Here is a 27,352-nt window from a genome sequence, read left to right as displayed (position 1 = left end):
CTCGAACAGATCAAATCTAACTTAACATAAAATAGCTGGAGATGGTATTACTTAGATGAAGAAAATGGAGTTACCTTGTTTGATACCGGCAGTGACGAGAAGGAATGGACTTGCAATGAAATCACAAGGTTAAAATATTAGTGAAAACCTGAAATCATATAAAGATAATCTCAACTTCACTACTGACTCAATACTGAGTCTTTAAATCTATATCAGATACGGGAGTCATTGATTGAAGTATACCTTAAACTAACACCACAACCGTTTAAAACGCCTGAAATTCAACATGAGTTCCAATCTCGCCACAGCAAAAGCCGAGCGCAGAACACCGATTGGCCAAACACGAGGTGCGAGGTCTATGATGAAGACTTGAAAGAGACGAGCTTGGATTTGGATTTGAAAAGGGATTGCAAGATTTATATTTCGGGGTTTTGTTTACAACTATCGCGCGTGATTTCGATTCGAAAAAGTTAGAATAATTTTGAATTTTCATGAATATGATGCCACAGGTGGACGTGAAATCGATGATGATACGAAAAAGAATTTAGGTTTAGGATTCGGATTTGGATTTGAAGTGTTATTCAGGATTCTGGGGAGAATTTAGATTTGGAAATGATAAATAACGCGGGTGGATCTATAGATAACTAACCTGCGGATAGATACGCAACACCAACCGTCACGCTCGCTTGCTCGGAGGAATTACTGCTCAGCAATCTGAACGCAACGTAATTGCTAATCCCGCAGGCACTGGCGTAGCCAGGGGGGGGCGAAAGGGGCGGTCGCCCCCCCCAAATTTTTTGAAAATTTTCGTAAAATCAATAGATATTAGACTATTTTGGGGCAAATGTATGCAACCTAAAATTTTTCTTCGCGCTTCGCGCGATTTAGTGTCCGTTCATGTCCTAATTTTATTATCGGTATCACGAAAAAAAATTATTCCGCAAATACCCATTATTGAATTTAGCTGCATTCTCAATTATGAGAATACAACCGTACCAGTAGATGCACTAGAGTAGCCTGAAGTCGTTGGGTTGATTGAATCTGTAGGAGTGTCAGTTCAGTATGGGGGTTGGGGACTGTTAGCTCCTGCAACTTCCGTTCCGGGACACACAAAGATATAAAAAATAGGCTACATGCGACTCCGCAAAGTGCGCTCCCAAAATGATTGACGACCATAAAACCGACCCATGTATTCCGAAGCCTTCGATATAGATTTTCGGGTGCTTAAATGGCTGGCACCTAATGATCCTGTCCCTGCAATCAGACCCCTCCAACATAAACGCAACTGGCACAGGAAAATATCACCCCCTCCCGTTAAAAATTGCTAATTTGAAATTGAACGAGTCTGATCAAAGGAGTTTTTTTAATTTGGTGTGGTATGTATCAGCGATTTCAATCTTTAAAGTAGCGTCAATCTCTACCAGAGGTTGCGCCCAAACCGTGCTTCAACGGAGTAATAAGAATGGACACCACTTGCTCATATAGACGTACCAATATTAATGATCAAATTCTTTCATTTTTTCAAAAAACATTTATGCTCCGCGCGACTAGGGCCGAAATTCACACTGATTGTTCATCACTTTATGTCAGCGATTTGGGCTCGCCCGTGCAACGACCGCCTAATACAAGCTATAGTTGGCAACTGGAAGCTTCCATAGAGTATGTGTGTGTGTGCGTCTAAGAATCGTATGTATAAAGGGTAGTGATGAAATTGCCTATGGCAGGATGTACGGTTCTGCGAGATGTTCCCACGCGAGATATCCCCTAAAGTCATAACCCCCCCCCCCCTAAACAAAATACAAATAAATTGTTTTTCTGGCTACGACCTTGCGTGTGCTCGATCTCTTGAGTGGTGACAGCATTCTACGCAAGTCATCAAGTAACAGCAATAAATGACAACTGTCTCGTCCGGCGTCTTCCCTCTATAGAACAGGGGCGGCCAACCCATGGCCCGCGAGAAGGTTTTGAGAGGCCCGCGGGTTCATTCTCGAAATTACTAATATTATCAACAAATAAATCACCAAAACCGAATAACCAAAATTTGATTAGCCTGACCGCGAAATTTGGGATTTTGCCGACTAAAATATCAGTTCCGAGCTCCGACGCATTGGCGTAGCCAGGGGCCAGCCACATTTTCGCAGATCGTGGTATATGACTATATAATGTACAATATTTCGCGCGGCTAGGTCGGGGATCGACACCAAGTCTTCATGTCATAATTGTTATTGATTTTGATGCGTATAATATAAGTATTGTTTTCAACGTTACCTATTATCCGGTACGCTCCTATCGGAAGACTAAAAAAGCTCATCACCATTCAAGTGGCCCACGCAATGGTTCGTAAGTCTCATGTGGCACTTTGGCCACCCTGCTCTAGAAACTCTAAATAGTCTTGCCGTGTGGTATGAACATATTGCTCAAGATGTATAATTAATTGCCCGCTGAATGTTTGATGACACCACTTCTATCAGCCCTGCCGGTAAATCTGATAATGAAAACGTATTTGCAATATGCAAATACCAATATAATGAACCAATTTCATTCATTAACCATGAAAAATTTTTGCGCTTCGCGCGAAAGTGTTGTCGTCCTGGTTTTCCACAATCATCATTTGATCACATCCGTCTGTGAGTGGAATATATATAACGACCGCCCCAGATGTTGTGTTAATCACCCAATAAGCGCCCAAGTCCATCGATTTTACCTATTTTTTCCTTATCTTTAAGGGGGGGGTCATTTACTTCATCGAATTTTTCGCCCCCCCCAAATATTTTTTCTGGCTACGTCCTTGCCCGCAGGTGACGACCTGAGCGCTCAAATTAAATAAAGTTGATCTTATTAGAAAGCTACTGTCGCACTGATACCGAAAATATACGTTAAAATCTGATCAGGGCGATGAAACCGTCTCGAAATACACCTCAAAGTCTGAAAATCGGTTTTGTTGTGAACAATCGCAGCAACTCAGGCGTCATTGTTATGGTCATTGTGGTGCGTCGCTGCGATTGTTTGAAACAATGCCGATTTTCAGACTTTAAAGGCTATTTCGAGCTGGTTCCTTTGCCTTGATGAAAGTTTTTTGTATATTTTCGGAATCAGTGCGAAAGTAGCTTTCAAATATTATCAACTTTATTTAATTTGAGCGCTCGGGTCGTCAGCTATGGGATTAGCAATTACGTTGCGTTTAGATTGCTGAGCAGTATTTTGCTCCGAGCAAGCAAGCGTGACGACGGGTGTTGCGTATCTATCCCACTGAGCTATATGAACATAAATCCGTAGGTTAGTAATCTATAGTGGATCACTGAGCTTTAAACAACACTGAACAGCGTAACTCAAGCAATAAGCGCCATCTTGAAGTACCTATTTTGTCGCAATGCTCAAATAAGTGTATGTAGATGTGGTTAAGGCAGTCAATAAATCTAGTAGAAGTGGAAGTAGTGCCGCAAAAGTTAAAGTGGTGCTTTTCCAAGTAACCGAAAACTGCTTCCAGTAGAAGTAGAGTTTGCTGACTTTGAATACTACTCAAGTATAACTGTATAATTAGCCTAGAAAAAAAGTTGTGAATAGAGAGAGAGAAAGAGAGAGATGATACTCTTTTTCGCCTGTACCACAAGCTGCTTTGACGACGGAGTTGCGATACGGCCGTGAGGTCATCTAGTATTTTTTCTCCTCCATGCTATCCCTGATTGCTGAGCGCCTAGCGGGATAACTGCGGATACCAATTTTCGAGTCTCGGGTATGACCAGGGTTGTAATGACTCGAGTCATGACTTGACTCGAGTCAGACTCGAGTCACGATTTTTTTATGACTCGACTTGACTCGAGTCATTTTCTTGAAATGGGAAAATGACTCGACTCGACTCGAGTCAATATTTGGATTGACTCGACTTGTACTCGAGCCATTACGCATGACTCGACCCAAGTCATTGACTCGGCTTATTTTATATGACTTGAAGATGAAGAAATTTGCAAATCATAATGGCTAGATCAACGCACCCGACGAATTCTGCCGACATCGCTATTTGTCACCACTGCTTTCGTTGCACTTGTGACTTGTCTGATATCAGATATGCCGCCGTAAAAACAACAGAAAATGATACATAGCAGCAATGCATTGTACAAAATCGTCCAGTGATGAAGAGGTAATAGATCCTCCGCAATTGAAGTACTCAAGACTTTTCAATTATACTAGCAAACAATTGAATCAAAGTTCAATTAGAGCCAATGAAATGACTCAGATGGTGAAGAGACTGATAAGCTCATTTGTAGATTTGAAGGCGATGATTCTTTGCATTTTTTGGCGACTAGAAAGAATGAGTTATTCAATGCTCTTCAGTGTGGTTCAAAAATGCTTGTCAATTCCTGCATCTAGTGCACTAGTGGAACGTGTATTCAGTAGATGTGGATTCATTCTACGGCCATGCCGCTTTAACATATTTGAGGATCTCCTTTCCACATTAGTATTTTTGAGGTGTAACTCATTGATTTGATCTGCTGTCTGTGAAAACACACAATGCCCCTCGTCCATTTGACGTTTTGTTAGGTATGTGCATTGTGCACGTGAGTAATAATGAATGGCTAATGTTGTGTGATGTTTGTACTATATGGCTGTTCTAAAATAACTTCTTTTTTATTTTACTGGTTGGTTACATGATAAAATTGTTATGTTGCATAAAAGGAACACTGAATCTGGCTTAATTTGAAAAAAGTGGAATCAATGATGTGAGAGGAGAATATTTTGGATTTGAAAATAAATGGAGTATTTTAGTGAGAAATTTTTTCATATAATATAATTACATAGTAGTAAGCCGACTATTTTTTCATATCCAAAACATTCTACTCTAATAACTTTACTTTTTCTAGTTGGAATTGAGTCAAATTTGCTATGAATCATATTTTTACACAATGTAACAATATCATGAGATAGCCGGTAAAATTCTAAAATCTCTATTTGTAATTAGTCTAAAATTTTCTTTCATAGCATTGCTTTCTACTGGTTAGAATTGAGCCAAATTTGATTTTTAGGCAATCTAGCAATTTTAAGAAGTAGCCGGAAAATTTGAAAAAATGTTTTTGAACAGCCCCATTGTACAATTATTTCTCCAATGCTGTAACTGCGATGTAGTCTGTAATGCAATTGGGAAAACCTTTAGTATAATCAAAAGGTATCTGTTCTGTTGTCACTGCACAATGCACATAGTTGCATGCACGCTTTTACAGCATGCTGATGGCCTGTTGTAAATACCTCTACATAAACATGCATCTATTGATTCTCTATGAACTATAGTATCTTGACGTGAATTTGTTGGTTCTCTATCAGATAGTATGTAGACGTGAATTCGTTTGGTTCTCTATCAGCTATTCGAGAGCTATCGTCGATGTGTTCATAATAAAAACTGAATGCTTGTATTGGTGATGTATCAGACTGACAAGAGAGATATTTGATTTCAAGTTCTAAGATTAGTAAAGTTATATTTAGCATCGGTAAATGAGGCCAGGACCTGTCCGTTATCTGCCTAAATAAACACGTGCCAAGACTCTGATAGGGACAAAATGAGCATGTTTCGCAAACAGGGAATTCGATATCACCCAGGCAGGATTGAAAACATGAGTTGAACATGACTTCGATACTGTGACTTGGACTCGACTCGAGTCATAACACCATGACTCGGACTTGACCCTTTAAACGGTGACTTGGACTCGGACTCGAGTCTGTGATGAATTGAAAATGACTAGACTCGACTCGAGTCAAAACCACAAAAGTATGATTGACTCGTGACTCGGAACCATATGACTTTTGGTTACAACCCTGGGTATGACCCGGCCGGGGATCGAACCCACGACCTACTGATCGAGAAGCCAGACGCAAAACTATTACACTATCTCGCTCGGCTCGAATAGGATTTCGTTGACTGTGGACTGATGGGTTCGGCTGTCTAACTTTCTCAAGCATAACAATTCGGCCACAACATGTGATGCCGATGGTACATTTTGTAGTGGGGCATGGACTGGAGTCGGATTGGATATCCGGCCGGATTTTGTCATTTGTTAACGGAGCTGGTTCGGAGCTGGATCAGTACTTTTTACCAAGAATAGGACAGCCGTCCTATTCGACCCAGAAATGAGTGTCGGACGGACCAAGGGCACGGACCGGATTTTGGACAATTTTGAGACAGTCGGGTCGGATTCGGATTCGGATTCCATTGCAGATTTTGTTTCGGATATTTTCGGATAGTTGTAACTTCTGCTTCGGATATTTCTGTATAATTCTGACAAGACGTGACTTGACGTGACGTGATTTCAAATTAAAAGAAAAAAAATCGTCAGCTCGACAACCAAACACGGACAGTAAACATCACGTTCTGATAGGACTATAGTAATACTCTCAAGTTGTTCTGTTAAAGGTCAAAGTACATATAGATAGAGTAGATAGTAGATATCAGCTAATCTTAACCTTGGCCTTTCTAAAAAAACATTCGCGGCTCCGATGTACAACTAGGATTCTTGGAAAATGTTATTTGATTCAAATTTTTCGGATTCTGGATAGCATTATCCGGATTCGCAAGGGTTTTGATTGAGATTGTTCGGATTAGGATGGATAGTTCCTCATGCGAAGACCCAAGCTGTCGGACGGATAAGGTTTTTCAGAAATCAAAATCCGTTCATCACTGATTCCATCACCTTTGGATCAACAGTTGACGTGAAACGTTCATGGAAATAAGCTATGATGCCAATTCCAAGTTGGCATACTTCAGTTAAGGGTGGGGCTTGATCTTTGAGTTTTTAATTTCCTGTTTGCATTGTTATTGCATTGCTCATATTCATATTCAATGCACATCATGTGAGTAGATAATTATTATCGGAATTTTTCGCACCGGATCACGGTCGTTTCTAAAATTCGACCTAGGATTCAGACCGTAGTCGGACCAGAGCTTTAAAAACAGGATTGCGGTATAGCACCAGAGAATTTGTCGATCCGCTCTGGACTAATATTTTACTATATAGATCAAAATGATGATGATGATGGTGGTTCTTAACCTTACTTATTCTGGAGTCCATAATTCTCGGAATAATGATGAAGAAATTGTACTGGATTTTGCATTAGCGCTTTGCACGATTAGGAAATTAACTGAAAAGATCATTTCAGTTTTCATTACCAATTTAATCCAATCAGTAAATCGCAAGATTGCGATACAATGAAAAGATAGTGAGGTCGAAACGATTTGGAGTATAGTATTTGAACTCAGACACCCACCTTCATGGGACTATGCGATGTAAAGAGGGGGCGGCATGCACACTGAATGAAAAGTAGTAGAAGATAACATAAAAGGACGAGCGACGAAATGAGGTGGCACGTAACGCTAGGCGAGGTCTATATATCACATCGTGTCCAGTAATCTCGAGCTCTGACTAGTGTTCTATTTATTCAGTATGGTGTCTGCTACAGAATATTTCTGCCCTATTCATATGAGTTGAAGTTTCGCATAAGATTCTGAAATAACCGTTAATTTTAATTTGGAAATCTTGTAAAAAAGAAAATTGCGTCTAGTTAAGCCATACAGCTCAATTCAATCTCTAAATAAGCGATTATTGTTCAACTGTAACTGTAGTAAGAGCAATATGGGCGGACATCAAGACCTGATCAATTGAAATTCGATTTGTACCAAATGGCCAATGGTTTGACATTCGATATTGGTACACTCGTTACCAGTCCTTATACTTACGGTGTCGATCAAGTTTATCGGAATATAATATTTTCCCGTTAAAACGAATCGAATATTCGAATTAAAGACTGTGCCAATGTACATTGCCCCATGCCCATAACGAATTAAACTATATGCGGTATGCTTATTGCACATTTACAAGTCACAGTGCGCGATTATCCGGGAATACTATAGTATCAAGCAGACATCAAGAATGAATTTTTTGTCTCCAACATGAAATACCATGGGGTCCTCTGACATCGCATTGAGTAGCTCGCACCGCGACAATTGTTCGCTGAGTGTAACGCTGTAACGGCGTTTTGGGCTACTCTTCTGCCTTACCCTATTCACGCTCAAAAATCCTTACTGGAGTGAATGACGATCATGCGCACTGCGCAGTAATGAATTCCAATTGGCATGCATAATGGCATACTCAATAACCCTGTCCAATTTGCTCATCCGATTCATAGCTACGATGAGATGGAATTTCTCGGCTCGTGCTCGTCATATCGACATATGCAACGAAATCACGTTTTTATCCTCTCTCCCAGTTCGCGTACTACATAGTGATTATTATTTTCGAACCGTCTACAATTGGCCAACAAGGTTGTGCTGATGATGAAATTGCGGGTGTGCCGAATACCCACAATATTCACAGGCATATCTAGCATACCGAGGTTCGGCACTCATGTATGAAAATTGAACATTGAACATATGACTGCTCTGCTGTTAAATCTCCAGGAACATGGTTAGTCGGAAAAGGTAGCGCCAAAGAGGAAAAGATTCTTAATTTCGCGAAGGCCTGCTGTTGAATTATGTGAACTCAGCAGATATGGTTGTTGCATATATGATAGGGTTGCCATATTTTTGTGAAGCGAATTCCGGACACTCTTCAGCGCCCACTAGCGGATTTTAAAACGAGGTGTAACACATTGACCGTCAATATGACGTCACACTAGCAAAGCATTGCCCATCGACTGTATACCCTATATAGGAATGAAGTGGAACATAGGTCATGAATTGGGCCATCTGTAATGTGAGCTCTGGTGATTGCTACTTGCTAGGGTTTGCAATAGATTACTCCACGGGCCGGATGAAATCATCTGACGGGCCCTGCTATACAGTTAGGTCGGTACGGCTATCTGTTTATGTGTTTTAATCAGGTCCGAAACAACATTCCCCCCCTTCCGCCCAAAAAGCACTGATCTTGGGCCCACCATAGGGTAGTCGCTGTAAGTTGCTGGCCACTTACTATATGAATTTGGTCAATAATATTGATTCTTCGATATATTAGGCTACTATAAAATGCACCAGCAGGTTGCACATCCGGTGATTTCCAACCTTTTATGCTCGCGACCTCATTTCCCACTTGAAAATGTTCCGGGGCAAAGCTCGAAACTTGATAAGCTGATTACTAAAAAAAATCCGCTTGCCCAAACTTACTCACGGCCCAGGAAGCTGATTACGTCCAACATCATCGCGATCACCAGATAAAGGCGGACGACCCCAAGATTTGAAACCACTATCTGGGATTGAAGCATCCAATCGGCCTTAACCAACTCTAGGAATATACCGTTAGCTTATAATTGCGCTTACAACCAGACTTATTTCAGTAGATGATGGTTATTTATATTTATTTTGATTGCATTTTTGGCGAGGGTGGTGCCTAGAGCCCATACTAATATCATACGTTGCATTAACTCGCGCGCGGCGCGAAGAACAATTTTGAACAGCATAAATCTGCTTAAAAATAAAATTGTTTATGTTGATTTACGAAAATCTTTTGAGCCTGCTTCAAGCCTTCAAAATTCCGGATATTTAGGCATATTTTAGAAATTCCTCCCGGACGCAGATTTTTCAGTGAAATTCCGGACGTATGGCAACCCTAATATATGATAGGCTTACCATATTTTGGAAATCTAAAAAGAGGACACTTTTTCAGAAATTTGAGACTTGCAAAACCGGAGAAGAATTCTCAAAAACCGGTGAACTTTTCCCACTTTGTGATCGGTTGACTAAAAAAAAAGGTCATCTTTTCCGCTCAGAGCTCAAAATACTGTTTTTCTTTCCGCATGCTAGGTGGATGGCTAAAAAAAAGGTCATCTTTTCGACCAGAGCTACAACCACCGTTTTTCACTCCGAAATACCCGCCGGAGCGTCACTTCTGTGCTAATTTACGGCATATCACTCGCAATTAGCTCTAAATCTGACCTAAATTTTCAAAAATGAGGACAAAATCTCAAAAAAGAGGACAAAAGGGCGTCCTCCGAGGACACTTTCAAAAAAGTCAAAAAAGAGGACAAATCCTCTTAAAAGAGGACGTATGGTAACCCTAATATATGATAGCATCTTATGAAATACGTCAGAGCCGGAGCTACCCCTCAAATAACTAGCTCCAGTTCCGGCTCTGGCTCCGGCTGAATTTTATGTAGAGCTCTGGCCCCGGATCCAGCTCCGGTAAAATGCACGGCTCCGGGGCTCCGGCTCCGGGCTCCGGCCCCGGCTCCGAAGCCCTGGTTGCAGATCAGAGTTGTGAATGCCAAGTAGGGCACTGGAGCAGTCGGACAAGATCAGAAATTTATCCGTCGTCAGAGAACTTCTGAAAATCCAGCTGACAGCCTGTTGGATAGCAATCAACTCCGTGGAAAAGATAGGTTTCTCGCTAGGGCATGGTTGTACTTCTGAGACTGCAAGCGACGGGATATAAAAAGCTGCTCCTCCTCATTCAAGTCTGAATACAGCTGTTATTTCAAGCATTATATAGTTCGTATAACCGTATAACCGGCGGTTCTATTGCATGGATTCGTATCCGCTCATACCGAGCATGTACAATTCGGTACACACAACAGAATGTGATTTCATAAACAGATACAAGGATATCAGAGCGACCGAGTATGATCTCTCAACGTCACATGCATCTCAACCTAATGTCATCGTCACAAAGCAAGTGTTAAAGGTTACCAAAAGTTAGCATATTAGTGCCGTTTTAGTAAGATTAGAAGTGACACGGGTATGTCATCTTTACCGGACCTGTCTAAATCAGTGGTTCTCGAAGTATATGGGTCGCGAAGGATATAGATTTCAGTCGCTACCGCACCAATTGCTGGATATCTTGCAAAAATTGGCCGAAGTGGTTCGAGAAATCTTGTGTGGATGCATTGCAAATTTCTAAGGCCATTGTGCAGGATACCATATAGCCAATAAGTGTTACGGCCACATGGCGTCTGGTCATAAACAGACATGGGGTGATTACTTCATGAATGTAATCGATTGCGATTACGATTACTTATGAATCACGCGATTACGATTACAGCAAAATCAGTAAGTAGTCGATTACGATTACGATTACATTGGAAAAGTAATCACGATTACATTCATTTCGCGTCGTAGAACTATAGTCTTAGAATATATAATGAAGACAATACGGATGCGATGAAAATGCCTAATGAGATGACACCTTTCTTTATAAATGATACGTCATTTGCTTGTTACGTCATAATGTACCCATTGCCGATTTGACGATTTGAACGATTTGAATTCTTGCCAGGTTCGTAATTGCCGCACCTCAAACTCCCCAATGGGGTGGGGAGCGAGGTCGTAGGAGACTTGAAAGTATTTCGTAAATCAACATTAATTATATAGAGTATTTCGAGAGATTTAATTAACTTTAAAATGTTCTTCGAGCTTCGCGATTTAATGTCTCTAGATAGCTTGATTTTGAAATGCATACCTCTCCCCTTAAGAAAAAACGGGCATAATTTATAGGCATTTCGGTGCCGGTCATTATGACAATTTGTGTGTGCGACGCACATTGTTCGTCTCTCGTCTCAGGAAAGTTTTTCATTAGTCTGCTACGTTTGGACGACTACAATATCTTTTGATTATATTACAGACGGGGTCACGAATTACCAACATATAATAACTTATAGTTATAACAATACCAGATATTATAGCTATAAATTACGTGCCCCCAGCTCTACCAGTAAATCTAACCATCGGGGGCTGAGAGAGGATTATTAATGAATAATAATATGATGCAATTACCAATATTATTGACGAGACTATAACGCAGAGCGAATGTTTTTAGTTGTATAATTGACTTCAGAACGTTGCGTTTACAATTCGCTGCATGTTTCTTTCCTTGACGGACCGGCGTAACCGCGCCGTATGGCCTTGTTGGCTGACGTACCACGACCTGTCTATTGCACACGTATTCGATGGATCACACTGACGAATATATTTTGTTTCTGTCTCCACGACTTGTAAGTTTATTGAATCACGTACGGCAATGCAATTGACTTCCGAATCCGTCAACAATCATGAATAGAATATAATTATGAATGAAAAATCTCTCCGTGGTATTACCTACACATATCTCTCATATCCACGAGAGAGAGTACATGCACAAAAACATCGTACGATTTCATATTTTGTTATCTACGTTCACACGACAACATATACGACCCACAAAGGTCTTATCGGGTCTCAGTTCAGGGAATTAAGTAAGGTTTACCAACTCCTTATTGAATATTATTAAAATGGCGTTATACCAATATATTTCGTTAAAAGTTCCCCCTTCCTACCAAAAGAACTTGGTGTGAAAAAACGAAGATATTGGTCAATCTCTCATACCTAGGGTCATACAACATATGGACTGGGGCTAATCATAGGGACTGAAACTAATTCTAGGGATTGGAGACAGGAAACGATTTTATATGCAGGGGCAAAAGTAAACTAATGAAACGAAATACCATCCAAGCGCGGCATTCGGACACCCTATTTTACATTACCATCTCGGAACGACTCGCAATATCATCGTTCCGTCCTACTGGCAACTGAAACTCAGATCAACAATAGTTAGCGACCAAACGCAACCAAGAAATAAAAGACATAATTTAACTAGCACAAAAGCGTTACAACAGCGACATTCATGGTCACTTCGCATGCAAAGCACAATATTATAAAACGCAAATTGAATAACTAATCATTAAATAGCACAAAAGCGGGCCAACAGTGCCGTTAAAGATCACTTCGCATGCAATAACATATTATCATCAAAAATTCATGAAAATTATAATATTAAACAGCCCAAAAGCGTTACAACCGTGACAACAAAGATCACTTCGCATGCAATAACACAAGTTAATGAAAGTGTATAATAAAGAGCAACAAAATGAAACACAATACAATGCAATTCATAGACGAAACCAGTCTATATGCACTGACGAAAACCATCAACGTGTACGCAAGGCCTACACCATAATTCATCCAGCAATCATGCTTCAAAACCCCACGGAACATGCTATTCACTGTCATTCACTTACTTCTTCAACTTTCTCATCCTTACTGTTAACCCGTCCAGCGGGAAAAGCAATCATTCCTACCAAATCCGTGTTGTTCGCGCGCAACAACAGAGGGCTTATGGCAACTCAACGACACTTCTGTCGTGACCATCTCAAATATGACGCACAGTTCCGTGAACATAAGCGGGCCTACACGAGCCTAACATTTTTATGTCAGCATTTATTACTAGAATGCATACTTCAGCAATGAGCTTCGGTGACCCCACCTTACATTCTACGACGGGAGTCACAACATGATGCAGCAATCCTGCATTTACATAACATATCAATGTCCAAAGCACGCTTTTCACTACGCCTATCTTTACTTTACGCGATCGACGATCGATGAAGCAGCAATCCTGCATACTACTCGGACAGTCGCTCTCGCTGCCATCACTACCAGACGAAATTACACACGCGTCACCCGGAGTTACCGCGGAGTTTAGTACCACTTTGTCCGCATCAACGGGCGGAAACTGCTGAACGAAATCATCAAACATGTCGTTATCTACATCAAATGGAGGAAAGTAACACACTTTCAGCCTGTCAATCGACACAGCATTCTCTTTTCCCTTGATTAACAATGTAAAGGCCTTGCCCGATTGCGATCTCTCGATCACCTTGTACGGACCCACATACCAGAAATCAAACGCGGTCTTTTTACCTCTCTCGTTTTTACATATACATGTGAACAAGCCATACGATCTGGCAGGACGTACGCATTTACATTCGTTCGGATGTTGGACTTATTGAAATTCAAGTTCTCGAAAAATTCCCGTACATCACACAGTACCTCCGCTTGACTATTCTTGAATTTATTCGGGTCATACTCAAAATAGGTTCCCGGCAAGCGCACATTTTCCCCATAGGTCATTTCCGCCGCGGAATAATCATATCCCTCTCGCACAGAGGCATTCAATGACAAAATTACAAAAGGTAATAGCCGATCCCATGCCGCGGGATTATTAGCGCACCGCAAACCGCGTTTTATTCGTCGAATCCCCGTCTCGGAGATTGAATTCTGCTGTGGCGAAATTGCCAACGAAAATGAGTGTTTACATTCAAGGACCGACATGAACTTTTCCCATTCATACGATGTAAACACTGAGCCACGGTCGGACCTTATAACCATGGGTGCTCCACGATCCTTTACAAAACCATTTATCAAAGCACGGATCACCGTGTCAGTATCTTGTCTTTTCATGGGGACTGCATTAGTGTAATTTGTTACACGATCAACGATGACAAGAAAATATCGATTACCATCTTCCGTTTCACGAAGCGGACCAGCGATATCAATTGAAATGTCAGCGTTGCGATCACTACGGCGCGGTACATGTTTCAAGGCGGAACGTACATGACGAATAATTTTGCTTTTGTTACACATCGGACATGCCCTCACTGATTATCGTAACCAACGTAATGCCGTTTAGCGAATGCTAACGTCGCACGAATACCGGGATGCGACAACGAATGCACATGTTCAAACAACTCCCGTCTCATATGACGTGGAACCCACACTCGTGGAATTACAGACGACTTCTGTGATTTAACGTCGATATCTGGGACGTGACAAATCACGCCCATCTCACACCCAACTAACTTCAACTCTCTTAACTTCAAACCAGTCTCACTCAAAGTACGCTCGCGAAATTCTGCCAATTCCTTGTCTTGCCTTTGTGCAGCTGCAATACGCTTTATAAAATCAGGTTTCAAGCCATCTGGCACAACAAATTCATTAATCTCAACACGGGACAAACAATCGGAAACGGAGTTGAAAATACCGCGGATACATGTAGATTTGTTCACAAAGTAATTAATGTACTCAAGATACCGAAACATAGCTGGGTCAGCACATTCCTTCGGATTGATAATCATCTTAGCCAACACCTGACTGTCCGTGACAAGGCTCACTGACCTGCCCATGCAAAAATCTCGAAAATGCTGCAGAGCCATGTACACAGCGTACGTCTCTCTCTTCACAGCTGACCATTTTCGCTGAGACTCAGTTAAACTCTTGCTGAAGAAAGCCAGAGGTACATATCTCCCATTCTGGTACTCATTGATTACTGCGCCCAACGCAACTTGACTTGCATCTGTCACAGGCTGTATAGGTCCTTTGAATGAGAGAGACTCAGTCATCAACTTAAAATTGACCACACTATAGGGAACCAAGACAAACGTTTGGAGGGGGGGGACTGCTGTTTTCGTCCTGATTCTAGCTACAACCCACGCTAACATGGGGTATAAGCGTATAGCTATGGCGACAGGTCCAAATGTTGAGTAAAAAATTGCAAAATAACGATGACACCCGTTTCAGGTAGAGTCATATGAGAATAAGATAAAGTGAACATAAAATTTGGTGTTCCAGTTAATACAGATACTGCAAGCTGCCGTTACGAGAAACGGCAAAGAACGGCTCGGTTATGATAAATATCAGCAGCTGTTGATTATTATTGCTTCGTTGTGGAAATCGTAATGTCTCAATTGACGAGTACAAAATTTCACATCTTTGTTCGATGTACGTACCTAAGTATGCCAACTTACATAGGCGAGGCCTACTGCTCGCCAAGCAGCAACGGTCAAACTGCGTTCAAATTGGCATAACCAAACATAAATACATAAGTTAGTATTTGAAAATATAGGCAGAATGGTGATTACATGTATTATGCTGCTGCGAGGTATTGGTGTGTGGAGTGTATTGATAACCTGAAATACAGCATGGCGGGTGTTCTACAACTACACTACAATATAGGCCTACATCAAATATCTATATATTATGTGTAACTAATAAAGTTATATTTTTTCGCAAGTGGACGTTAAATAGGATGTGAAAGCTACCAAGGTACTAGGTTTATATATATCGTCTGCTATCGGCGCAAAAAAGCATTCATTCTATATATTTGTGTAGATACTTCTTACGCAATGACGAGCAAAGCTAATTCTGACGTAATAATGAGCAGTGACGATTGGAAGCCAGACGTTTGTGCTATCACTAACCTCAACCTGGTATAATATCTCTTCCTTGTTTACGAATGTTCAGTTCATGTCATAGTTCTTGTACGTACAGATTAAAAATAATCGTTCTTCCTCTAAGAAATCGATTAAATATAGGAAGTAGTCGATTACGATTACGATTACTGCGGATTTTTCTCGAATGTAATCGATTGCGATTACGATTACTTGAAAATGCTGTAATCGTCGTATTCGATTACGATTACTAATCGCGATTACCAGGGCTGTAATGACTCGAGTCAGACTCGAGTCACGATTTTTTTATGACTCGACTTGACTCGAGTCATTTTCTTGAAATGGGAAAATGACTCGACTCGACTCGAGTCAATATTTGGATTGACTCGACTTGTACTCGAGTCATTACGCATGACTCGACCCAAGTCATTGACTCGGCTTATTTTATATGACTTGAAGATGAAGAAATTTGCGAATCGTAATGGCTAGATCAACGCATCCGACGAATTCTGCCGACATCGCTATTTGTCAATACTGCTTTCGTTGCACTTGTCTGATATCGGATATGCCACCGTAAAAACAACAGAAAATGATACATAGTAGCAATAATGCATTGTACAAAATCGTCCAGTGATGAAGAGGTAATAGATCCTCCGCAATTACAGTACTCAAGACTTTTCAATTATACTAGCAAACAATTGAAGCAAAGTTCAATTAGAGCCAATGAAATGACTCAGATGGTCAAGAGACTGCAGTCTGATAAGCAGACTGATAAGCTCATGTGTAGATTTGAAGGCGATGATTCTTTGCATTTTTGGGCGACTAGAAAGAATAACTTCTTTTTTATTTTACTGGGTGGTTACTTGATAAAATTGTTATGTTGCATAAAACGAACACTGTATCTGGCTTAATTTGAAAAAAGTGAAATCAATGATGTGAGAGGAGAATATTTTGGATTTGAAAATAAATGGAGTATTTTAGTGAGAAATTCTTTCATATAATATAATTACATAGTAGTAAGCCGACTATTTTTTCATATCCAAAACATTCTACTCTAATAACTTCACTTTTTCTAGTTGGAATTGAGTCAAATTGGCTATGAATCATAATTTTACACAATGTAACAATATCATGAGATAGCCGGTAAAATTCTAAAATCTCTATTTGTAATTAGTCTAAAATTTTCTTTCATAGCATTGCTTTCTACTGGTTGGAATTGAGCCAAATTTGATTTTTTAGGTAATCTAGCAATTTTAAGAAGTAGCCGGAAAATTTGAAAAAAATGTTTTTGAACAGCCCCATAGTACAATTATTTATCCAATGCTGTAACTGCGATGTAGTCTGTAATGCAATTGGGAACACCTTTAGTATAATCAAAAGGTATCTGTTCTGTTGTCACTGCACAATGCACATAGTTGCATGCACGGTTTTACAGCATGCTGGCCTGTTGTAAATACCTCTGCATAAACATGCATCTGTTGATTCTCTATCAACTAGTATCTTGACGTGAATTTGTTGGTTCTCTATCAGATAGTATGTAGACGTGAATTCGTTGGTTCTCTATCAGCTATTCGTGAGCTATCGTCGATGTGCTCATAATAAAAACTGAATGCTTGTATTGGTGATGTATCAGACTGACAAGAGAAATATTTGATTTTAAGTTCTAAGAATAGTAAAGTTATATTTAGCATCGGTAAATGAGGCCAGGACCTGTCCGTTATCTGCCTAAATAAACACGTGCCAAGACTCTGATAGGGACAAAATGAGCATGTTTCGCAAACAAGGAATTCGATATCACCCAAGCAGGATTGAAAACATGAGTTGAACATGACTTCAATACTGTGACTTGGACTCGACTCGAGTCATAACACCATGACTCGGACTTGAGCCTTTAAACGGCGACTTGGACTCGGACTCGAGTCTGTGATGAATTGAAAATGACTCGACTCGACTCGAGTCAAAACCACAAAAGTATGATTGACTAGTGACTCGCAACCATGTGACTTGGTTACAACCCTGGCGATTACCCCATGTCTGGTCATAAAAGTGTGCACAGCAAACCTCAGCAAGACACAAGATCGATTTCATGTCAATGTCATTGTAAGATTCGTTCGACATCTGGTTTCTCTGGAATCACTAACTTGCACTGGTAGTAGGCGGCCATGCAGCGTAGAGGGAAGAAGACAGAGCAGGTGTCCGACTTGCTGAGGTAAATCAACCAAAATCAAAGAAGCGTTGTTCAACTAGCTTGCCTGCATCAGTTATGGCAGTAGCTCGTAAAATGGGGTCGCAGAACAGAAAAATTGTAGAAGTAATGGTCTAAATATGTCAACGATTCGCATGCTACGGGCTCCTGTTCTTGTTTAATGCTTGGTTTTGTAAAATCAATTGCCAATTTAAATGATTCGTAGGTCCGTTAGCCTAGGCTTACCATATTTTGGAAATGTAAAACGACGACACTTTTTCAGAAATTTGAGACTTGCAAAACCGGAGAAGAATTCTCAAAAACCGGTAAATTTTTCCCACTTTGTGATCGGTTGACTAAAAAAAAAAGTTCATCTTTTCCGCTCAGAGCTCAAAATACCGTTTTTCTTTCCGCACTGCTAGGTGGATGACTAAAAAAAAAGGTCGTCTTTCCCTTTCCGCCCAGGGCTAAAATCACCGTTTTTCACTCCGAAATACCCGCCGGAGCGTCACTTCTGTGCTAATTTACGGCATATCACTCGCAATCTGCCCTAAATCTGACCTAAATTTTTAAAAAAGAGGACAAAATCTCAAAAAAGAGGACAAAAGGGCGTCCTCCGAGGACACTTTCAAAAAAGTCAAAAAAAGAGGACAAATCCTCCTAAAAGAGGACGTATGATAACCCTACGTTAGCCTGATTCGGTTAACGACCTAATTGTTTCATATCACGTTGATACTATTTACGAGCAGGTCACATGTAAGGTACTAAGTAGCCACAATAAAGGTGTTGTTACTAAAAAATGGTCAGCACCTTTGTCCAGACTTCCTCATGGCCTGTTGTGAGCTGATTAAGTTCAACATCTTCGCGAACCCTAGGAAAGGGCAAACGACCAGTAGCTTGAGCCCCACTATCTTTGACTAATGCTTCCAAACGACCTTACCAACGCTAGGAGTATAACGTTCTCTTAAAATTTCGATTACAATTAGTCTTATCACAGTAAATTATAGTTATTTCAATTCATTTCTATTGTAGTGTATGCAATGACAGGGGTAGGCCTCATATAAGTGACACTAAGAAATCGCGCGAAAATTTTCAAATAGCATATATCTTCCCTAAAGTGAGACATATAGGTTATGTTGATTTACGTAGAAATTTTCAGCTCCCTTCAAGCCTTCAAGATTCTGGATATTTAAGCATATTTCAGCATGTCCTCCCAGACGCAGTTTAAACAGTGAAATTCAGGACATGTCCGGGTAATCCCCGACGTATGGCAACCCTATAGCTTAAGTTGGCATTGGCCTGGTGTAAAATGACGATTGTTGGAATAACACTATGAATACCAACATCCTTGGAGTACCAAAAGCAACAACTAGGTCATCGGAGTGTCTCCATATATATTGTATAGACATTAAAATCTGCGATTGCTCATGCTCATACATCGGTCGATGTAGGCTAGCTGTTTCTATTCCATACGTCGGCCATCTCGGATCCTGGTCGTAGGTATCGAGGTGGTGTTTGACCAACCTCGTTTGTTTTGTCCCATATCGAGGTTATTACATGCTTATCATGATTATTTTGCATCCTTAGATTCATTAGACATTCTTATCATCGCTAGTGTTCGTACGATCGTGACGACTGTGTATAATTATCAATTAACTCATTAATTTAATGTTGATTTTGCGGCTGCAATCCTTCGATAGATTGTAATATATTTCATTTGCATTATGATATTTATCGCAAAAGATCAAAATTCGCTATATCGATACAAATGCGAAGCTCTATTATCGGGAATGCGTTATCTAGTAGCTTATGCGATGCATCGTGAAATTGCAAATCGCGATTTATCTATACTGTCGAAGTCGAGCTTAATAACCAAACAGACTTTCGAAATACAGTAAACAGTCTTTGCCATAGAACAGGACCAGAGGTGGTCAGTAACGAAGTACTTCTACTTTTTCGAAGAACTCAAGTAGTTTTCCTCTACTTCTGGTACTTACTCAAGTAGATCTGATTTTCTCTACTTCTACTTCGTAATATTTTATGAACTACTTACTTACTTTTCGCTATTTTCAGTTTGTCAAGTAGAAGTAGTTTAATCCCCCAATACGAAAGATAGCCTGAGGAATTTCGGGGCTGTTTTCATTGAGTACCAACATGTAATATTCATTAAAGCCAAGTAAGGCCCAGAAATTTTGTTGCGCTTCGCGCACAGTAGTTATGGAGTGACATATATGTTTTCACGAAAGTATCAGTGAATATAATTTAGGTACCGGATTGCTTAGTTTCGCTCACACCGCATTGTCGCCCATATCAAATATTTTAAAAAGTATGGCCCACCATAACGTTTGAAACTACCGTTTCGCAATCTAGCAATTATACCTATCATTTCGTAATCTAGCAGCCCATGACGTGTCCTGCTAATATGGAAAATCCGTTTTTTTAACGTTGTACCTGTTTTAGCAGATCACCTTTGAAGCTTTATGGACAAAAAGACATGAAATATATTTTCCGCTTTTTAAAAGTGGTATTTGCATTTCACTTTCAATTACGAGTATCATACTTCGGGCTCTAATTACTTTCAGTTCTTTTGTATGAGAACATACATGTTGAAGCATAAAAACAAGTGTAGTAATGCCTCTATTTTCCGAAAATAAAGCTACACTAATTATAACTTTTACGATCCACAATATCTGTTATCAACGTATACTAATCGTGCAAAGTGTTGAAACCGTATCCAATACAACTTCTCCGTATTGCTCTTCGCCTAAACTTGGGGCCTTATAATATGCGGTAGGGTGCCATGTCATGATATTCTCTAAAACGGGGTCTTCTAGTAAACAAAAGGTTAGTGTCGCATTTTCATATCAATACTATAATGTGCATCCCATGATGCGAAAGAATGCTTATTCTATCGAACATTTATACCTACTGGGATGCATCAACACGAATCACACTCTTTGCACCTTCCGCATAGCTCAATTTGCAGCTTTTGACACTCCATACGAACGAATTAAGACTGTTTTCAAAACTACTTACTTAGTTGAGTAGATTTAAAGTCAGTGAAATCTACTTCTACTTCAAGTAGTTTTAGGTGGCTAATTGAAGAAGTACTGCTAGTCGTACTTGAGTAGATTTTTTCGTCGCTACTTCTACTTCTAATTGAGCAGTTTCCTGGACTACTTTGACCACCTCTAAACAGGACCGACTGTAGGGGGTTGTATTCTGCTAAGCTGCTTATGACTATAGTTTTAATCATATTTATTCGCATCACAAACCCAGCAACGGCACTGCTTTCACATGGTCTACACGTCAGGGGTCGCCATCTCCAAACAGGTCGCGAACCACTTTCCAAATCTTGTTGAGGCTGCGGGCCGCAAGAATGTAATATACCATAACAGAATAGGCCATACCTTCAACCACCACGCAGAGGTGGTCAAAGTAGTCAAGATATCTACTCAAGTAGAAGTAGAAGTAGCGACGTAAAAATCTACTCAAGTACGAGTAGAAGTACTTCTTCTTACCTAGCGAGATAGTGTAATGGTTAAGCGCCCGGCTTCTTAAGCGGTAGGTCGTGGGTTCGATCCCCGGCCGGGTCATACCAAAGACTCGAAAATTGGTATCCGCAGCATTCCTGCTAGGCGCTCAGCAATCACGGATAGCATGGAGGAGAAAAAAACGGGGGCGCAGACTAGATGACCTCATGAGGCCGTATCGCAACTCCGTCATCGAGATGCTGACGAAAAAGAATATCATCTCTCTCTCTTTCTCTCTCTTTGAGCAACCTAAAACTAGTAGAATTGACTGACTTTAAAAGTACTCAAATAAGTAAGTCGTTAGTTGTGAAAACTATCCTAATTCGTTCACATGGATTGTAAAAAGGTGCAAATCGAGTTATGGGATAGGTGACGAGCTTGATTCATATTGATGCATACCAGCAGGTATCCAACTTTCGATAGCATAAGCATTCGTCCACATCATGGCATGAAAATGATAGTATTGATATGGAAATGCGATGCTAATCCTCTGTTTTCTCGAACAGCACGTTTTAGAAAATAGCACGGTATGGCACCATTCCCCATATTATAAGGCCCGTAGTGTAGTCGAAGAGCAATACGGAGAAGTTGTATAGGATACGGTGTAAACACTTTGCGCGATTAGTAAACGTTAATAAAAATTATGGTGGACCATAAAAATGCCATATTGTGTAGCTTCATTTCCAGAAATTAAAGGCATTACTACACTTGCTTTTATACTTCAACATGTATGTTATCCAGATATAAGAACTGATATTATTATAACTCAAAGTATATAATACTGGGAATTGAAAGTGAAATATAAATTCTACTTCTAAAAGCCGAACATGTATTTTATGTTTTTAGTCCAGAATATTTCAAAGGTGGCATGCTAAAACAGCTCTAAAACTAAAACAAAAGTCAGAGTCCACTTTTCCAGATTTGGACACGTCATGGACATGCTAGATTACAATATGATAAGTGAATGCTAGATTGCGAAACATCAGTTTCAAACGTTATGACGAGCCATATATACTGTGATGAATTATTTGATATGGGCGAAACGCGACAATGTGGTGTGAACGGAACCACGCCAACCCTCTACCTAAATTATATTGACCGCTACTTTCGTGAAATCATACTGGTTACTCCGTATCCACTGCGCGCGAAGCGCGACGAAAATTCTTGGCTTTACTAATATTTTATGAAAATTAAATGTTGATACTCCGTGAAAACAGCCCCGAAATTCCTCAGGCTATCTTCCTGATTGGAAGATTGAACTACTTCTACTTGACAAACTGAAAATAGCGAAAAGTAAGTAAGTAGATCACAAAATATTACGAAGTAGAAGTAGCGAAAATCAGATCTACTTGAGTAAGTACCAGAAGTAGAGGATAACTACTTGAGTACTTCAAAAAAGTAGAAGTACTTCGTTACTGACCACCTCTGCCACCACGTTGGTAAATCTTTACGTCCGCATGAGACTGTGCTCTCTAACATGGGTGACGGGCATAGTTCCAACAAAAGAAGTAATATAGTTTTAAAGAAATACAAATTTTCATAATCATCAATTTTATTTTGAACCGTGAGTTGTGCACTAGACCTAACAACGCTTTACAGCAACTATAAGCAATTGATATCGGGGTTAACGACATGAGACACGGTACTAGCTGAACGACTATCTCCTTGTAACGCTTGATGAGAAAGCCCTAAGCCGTTTCTAAACATCTTGGAGTTGACAGTGTCGTGGCCATTGCACAGCAGGGTAATATATCCATGTCCAATTGTCCATTCATATCAGCTAATTCTCCCTCGATGGAATGCAGTTACCATCGGGAAAACCGTTTCAGCTATTGAGGAAAAGCGATGTTGGGCACAGGCGAATAGCCTATTTGGAAACAAAAAAAAACAATATTTTCAAACTGAAATCAACTTCAGCATTTCGAAATGCTTCATAGCGTTCTTCCGAAATAGGAAATCAGATCGCGAGACCCAAAGTATTACTACGCGGGCCGCGTGTCGGTGACCCCTGTTCTTCGTGCTGTTTTCTCCAGAGCTATTATTATTTATTAGTTTACGTATGTTTACGTGGCGAGATAGCGTAGTAGTATAATCCACAGCTGCAGCACCATTGTGTTGCGGGTTTGAGTCAAACCGAGATGGACTCCACAATTCCTACCTGTTTATCTAGGTCCCTTCCCGGCATATCATCCGTGTAAGTGGTGTCTTATAAAAACCTTAGAACAGTGGTTCTCAACCAGGGGTCCGCGAAGCATTTTCAGGGGCTCCGAGAAACCTCTAAATTTGCAAAATTATTATTCTTATTACACATCAGTGGCAGTGGCGTTTATCGCCTGTTTAAGCCTTGTGCGCCACGACAGTACATTTCTTCACGTTCAGTGTCTTTGTTTTGCGAAATGATTGAGAACCTAATTTGTATTTTCTTCAATTAAAGAAATCACGAGGCACTTTCGCTTGTTAACTGCTGAACTTTCAAAACTCACATCAATAGTATACCTTCTGAGATCGAACATCCTACTGCGCAAACTCAATTTATTTCCCCGGTTCCCAATGGCCTACTGATACAAACATATTGCTGTCAAGGGATGATTAGTTGGGGTATTTGAAAAAAATGAATTGTGGTAAGGTCAAACAGCGCGACTTCGAAATGTTTGCAAAACATATCGAATTGTAAGTTGTCAGTCTCAGCATATTAGTGAGCAGTCGTCTAAAACAGACGTTCCTGATTCTTTTTTCGTATCTATCCCAATAAGAAGATTGAAACCTGGCCACGGAATCCATTTTATCCTGTAACATATACATTCCCGCTATTCCAGAATAACTTCAAGGTGAGCTCGGTGTGCTGCTACATAGCAATGACTAGGCTTGATGTTCCTTAGACAATCTGCTCTTCAATTTCGGTGCCATATAAGTTGCGATCATATCTAAGGTGTTGTAAGAAGCATTACGCGTTTATATTACCTTCGCCACCACCTAATCTTTGTGGAAATGTATTTTCGGCACTCGTTTATGTCAAATCGACGGCGCAGATTTCCAAGACATGTGGCTGCGCATTTCTACCCGATTTTTACATGTTACTTTCAGAAAAGTCATTTTAATGCTGTTGATCACTAACCTAAAGTTAATATTGAGGCAATACAGCTTACTGTTGCACGATAGCCGAGATAAATTTGAACAAAATCTTTAGGGTGTCCGAGGGGGTCCGTGTCAGAGAAAAAAGGGTCAGCGAAGACAAAAAGGTTGAGAATCACTGCCTTAGAAGATCGGTCATGCTACAAGCCGGCAGCTACGGTATAAAAATGAAGAAAATCGGCCTGGTGTAAATGACCATTATTGGTCGACGAATACCACAAACAAATTATGTTTTCATTTAAAATTATCAACTGTGCTTTCGACCACAGGGTGCAGTTTGGTAGGGTATGGTACGGATCGAGATGTCTTTGGTGAATAGAGAAATTTGCAAGTATGGTATGGATTGGAAACTTCATGGTGTGGTATGGAAAGTGGTTCTCTGATGATGTCTTACTATATCTGAAATTGCGAGTCGAACTCACTTACCGTGAGCGAGATGTTTGTGAAGACAAAAAAGCTGTGCAACGCCAATACGAAGGAAAATAATATCAAATATAAATATTCTAATATGATTATTATAAAGCGAATGATATTCGACCGCAGAATCGTTGACTCTCAGCATGCAGCAAGCAACCTACATCACTGAGACATGACGCAGCGACATTAAATTGATGCACATGGCGGTTTTAATGGATTATCACATCTTGAATAATTGGAATGTTAACATCGGAGAATTTTCACCGATCAAATTGTATCTGGACTGTTGGGCAACTGGAAAAGTATGGAAAAGTATCAAATATGAGAGGAAGATTGTTGCTATGGTATGAAAACTTGGAAATATGGTATGGAAAGAAAGGGATGGGTATGGCATTTGGAAACTTCCCACTCCATATCATACCATACCATAAAATACCATGATATGCCCTGTAAGACCATGCTATAGGACTACAGCTGCTACACATGTCCGACCAACGTTAGTTCGGTTCATCTTTATATTTACAGCTTCATTAGACGATTCAACGTCTCAAACAGTCCCGACTTCCCGTATAGTGGTGTTGATTTTGCTTTACGAATCGCATTTGATACAAGTTATACTATACCTAACCATAGTATATGTGTATAACTGTATAAGTGTATATAGTCCATTCGAGACAACAAGAAATATTGCGCAACTTCAACCTCGCATTATACCTAATTTAAGACTGTTGCTATTGTTTTATAGCTGATGGCAAATCGAAACGTAATCTGGCGAGGCCATGCGTCATCGAGATCCGCCCTCGGCAGTTAGCGAATCACGTTTGGTCGTAGCTATACTACAACCGACACAACCTCAGTCGACAGAATGGGAACTACGTGATAAGCTCTATGATATACGGTGCTTTAAGTAGAATATTACTGTATTAGTCTGCTCGCAAATAGCGATAGTACCACAGAAGTTAAGAGTAGGCTGCCATACAGCGGATCACCATTGTCGTCGTCTCATCACTAACTGTAGGTGTCAGGCCTTTTAGCGCCGAGCTGTAATCGGTTACGAACGCATAGAGAGACGCCGCACAGTCGCATCTGCGATGAACGTATTACTAAACGTGCTGTCGCGAACTATTACTGAATGTATATTATACATGTTATTGATGTATCTGAGTTGCTATAAATCTTATACTAAACAGCGAGACTCAGTCATCGCGCATCGCGAATTCTCGGAAGGGAAATAGCGATATTTCTTAGAATCGTTCTGGCACCAGTTATATGAATATTACTGTAATGCTCATTTCAGTCTAGTACACAAACATCAAAACATCGTATCAGAATTTGAGGATGTGAGGTCGGCAAATTGTAGGCGATTGATTTCATTCAGGTCATATGAAGGACACGGTTCGTATGCGTACAGACTGCAGAAAAAGAAATTGGAAAAATGTGATTGTGCGCTTGCAATAGGATATTGAATGTGAAGACTTCAATCAATTACGCGTCGATCATGATGATTGCGGCAATGGATTGCAGTTGATGTCATATATATGCAATAAGAAATACATTCTAACAAGATAGACATACCTTATAGCAGTTCTTCTAATCGAAAAGGCGATGTATGGCATATGTTTATGGCCTGCGTTGGTATGAACAGTGTTTACGGTTCGCACCAAGCCTATGTTGAGATTGGTGATGTTTACATAAATTTCATGCAGCGATGCGGAACAGATGCATGCTGGTAGACAGAAGTAAAATGTTCCGCAAAATTCGTCGTTCGATGGTCGCTTTTGCAACGACGAAATGCAGAAACGCACGGCTTACTACGGAAATACGCCGGTATCAATAATATGGTTGTCGTTAAGTCCAATACCGTGATATGGACATTGGACATATCTGTTGGTTCAAATACTGTAAAGCAGGGGCGGGCAATTTCTCCAGTCGGCGGGCCGGATGTAGGAAAATTAAGTACTTGGCGGGCCAGATTGCTGAATCGATTCAATATTCGCCCATTTATCCACATTCCACATATACAAGGAATAAAACGTATTTAATGAATGTATTTTAACTACAGCAATTTCATTGC

General features: G+C 40.3%; 1 protein-coding gene across 1 annotated transcript in view; it reads right to left on the bottom strand.

The window, feature by feature from the left end:
- LOC145456519 (protein arginine N-methyltransferase 1-like) overlaps positions 1 to 27,352 on the bottom strand; it is a 340,886-nt gene that overhangs the window by 11,770 nt on the left and 301,764 nt on the right. The window contains exon 2 of the mRNA XM_080334657.1: positions 75 to 148. The gene's annotated coding sequence lies outside the window, so the exon portion shown is untranslated. The remainder of the gene's footprint in view (positions 1 to 74; positions 149 to 27,352) is intronic.

This window comes from Botryllus schlosseri, chromosome 14 (genome assembly GCF_051294905.1).
Source record: "Botryllus schlosseri isolate E-star chromosome 14, Bs_hap1, whole genome shotgun sequence".
In the NCBI taxonomy this organism is placed as follows: domain Eukaryota; kingdom Metazoa; phylum Chordata; class Ascidiacea; order Stolidobranchia; family Styelidae; genus Botryllus; species Botryllus schlosseri.
This window is presented reverse-complemented; position numbering and strand designations above follow the sequence as displayed.